This window comes from Chaetura pelagica, unplaced genomic scaffold (assembly GCF_000747805.2).
Source record: "Chaetura pelagica isolate M959 unplaced genomic scaffold, ChaPel_1.0 scaffold109, whole genome shotgun sequence".
NCBI classification, from domain to species: domain Eukaryota; kingdom Metazoa; phylum Chordata; class Aves; order Apodiformes; family Apodidae; genus Chaetura; species Chaetura pelagica.
In genome coordinates this window covers 12,132,079-12,134,459 of record NW_009970725.1, presented here as the reverse complement: position 1 = coordinate 12,134,459, position 2,381 = coordinate 12,132,079, and positions in this window count along the sequence as shown.

The following is a 2,381-nucleotide window of genomic DNA, read 5'->3' as shown; positions in this document are numbered from 1 at the left end:
TGTGTTGGGGGGGGGGGGGGGGAGGGGTGGGGAGGGTGGCTACATAAGACTTAGGCAGCTCAAAATTTAAAAATAAAAAAAAAGAAAAAGAAAAGAAAAAGAAAAAAAAATCTTCTCCCTGCCAAGGTCTCATGTGATAACAGACAACTGAAATGGTGGGGGTTATTTGTTAAAAAAAAAAAAGTATTCAATCTCTTCCAAGAGCCTCATGCAGACATTGTTTGCAATTTGAGCAGAGAAGCAAGGGATGCTCTGCAAACCACCCCTGCTGCTGGTGAGAGTTGTGACATAATTGGTGAAATAGCACTGGCCTCATTTGAATATGTTTGAAGGTACTTTTAATTATAAAATCCAAAGAAATATCCTTCATGCTTTATTAAGTAGCAAGAACTAGAAATCACTATTCTGAAGAAGTTTTTATTAATGAAAGAAAATGAATGTCAAATAAAAGGATAATTAAATGACGCATTTTTCCTTCTGTGAGTGAACATGGTATTACAGTTTTATTTCTGCCGAGCTTCTGAGCACTCCTGGTATGTCTTTCCACCCTGGAGAGTTCATGGCTATTACCCAAAGAGTTACATCATAAGGATATAATCGGGCCACAGATGTGTCCTACTTCTACACAGGGTACCCCAAGGCATTTTCTTGTTCCTCTTCTAATTTCCTTGTGCTTAATATTTGATGGTTTATAGGAAGTCCTAAGAAAAAGGCCTAATTCCTACACCTTTGGGTGATTAAACACCTTTGAGAATCTGAATGGAGGACAATTTTGGTCAAATGCATTCTGTTTGTAACAGTCAGTATCAATTGCAAAGACAATTGCTGTGGTGCCATTTTTCTGCTAAAATATTTGCTTTTACTAATGGAGCAAAACTCAATCACCTGAACAGAATATTGCCCTTCTGTTTTCAGTCACTGGTTCATCACCTGCCGTTTGTCTCCAGGTGTTTTGTAAGAAATGGCTGATTTTCTCCAAAATACCATGTCACTTTTTTTTTACAGCATCTTGTTTTCAAATAAATATTCTGCTGTACCATTTGCCCTAGTTTCTAGACAAAGCAGCTTTTGACCTATGCTTCATGTGACATACAGATATGTTTGTATTTCTTTGACTTCAGGAAAGATATTTTTCAGAGGGCTGCTCATCAGCCAGCACTCAGTTTTCTTGAAGAGAAATCCTGCACGCTTTGGTGAGGAATAACAGCCATGTCCCCTCAATGACATTCAAAGGGAATTTAGAGCCATGGGATTAGAATAGTCACTTATTGAGGAGAGTCCTTGTTTAGTATGCATGGATGTCTTCCAGAAATGAAATTGCATTTCATGAATTGCATTCCTACAGCAAGCCTCCTCCCTCTGAATCAGACACCCTCTCTTCTCCCTGCACAACCACCAAGAAAGCAGGGAATAAAAAAACACTGTTAACCAGCCTCAGCTGTCCATGGCTGGGCGTAATCATCAGCAATTGTATCACAAAGTAAGACCTGGAGCTCAGTAACTCTAGCGTTATGCATTTAAAGTGAACTTTAAAGTGGAGGTTGCCAGTGTGTGTCAGAGCTGTTCCAATGCCCCCCTCTCTTGTCAGATTTCCAGATTTCTCCTGTGCTTGAGAACGTCAGATAAGGAACTGTTTAATACCATCTTTACCCCTAATTTATTCCTCTGTGAAGAAAAATGCAACAATTTGCCATTTGAGCTATAAATATGCTTTTATCATTGCAACTAAGCAAGATCTGATTTCGGTTTCTGTCACTACTGTGTTACACAAGCAGACAGATTTTTTATTTTATTGGGTTTCTTTCCTTTGAGATAGACATATTTAAATATTACTGAATAATTAAATCAGAAAATAAATTCAAACTACATTAAATAGATACATGAATTTAAATCTGAAGTGTTATGAAAAAGAAACACAAAGGCTTTTCTGGATTATAAAGGCAAAATAAAATTCTTATAAAATGCTGCTAATAACCACATCTGGCAATTTAGCCACATCACTGAATCCTACCCATGACAGAAGTCAGTCACACAACTGTCAGGCAAATGCATATACTTGCATTGCCTGTACACATCTTCAGTATCAATATATATAGCATGTGTTTGGGTGAAGATAAATAAAATCACAGCCTCAAGCTAGCTGGTATGCCATAATCACTAAAATTGTAATTATGCTGCAGAATTACTCTTACAAATAGAATCTAAATGATATCACACTCATGGGGAAAGAGCATGAGTTAGAGCCAAGAGTCGATGCACCAACTAGCAAGATCACTGCAGCAAGAAATGAAGAAAATGGGAGAATCCCACTCGATAGGACTGGAGATTTTAAGAGTAGTCTGCAAGCTTTTCTACACTGGACAAAATAAAACTCAGCAGGA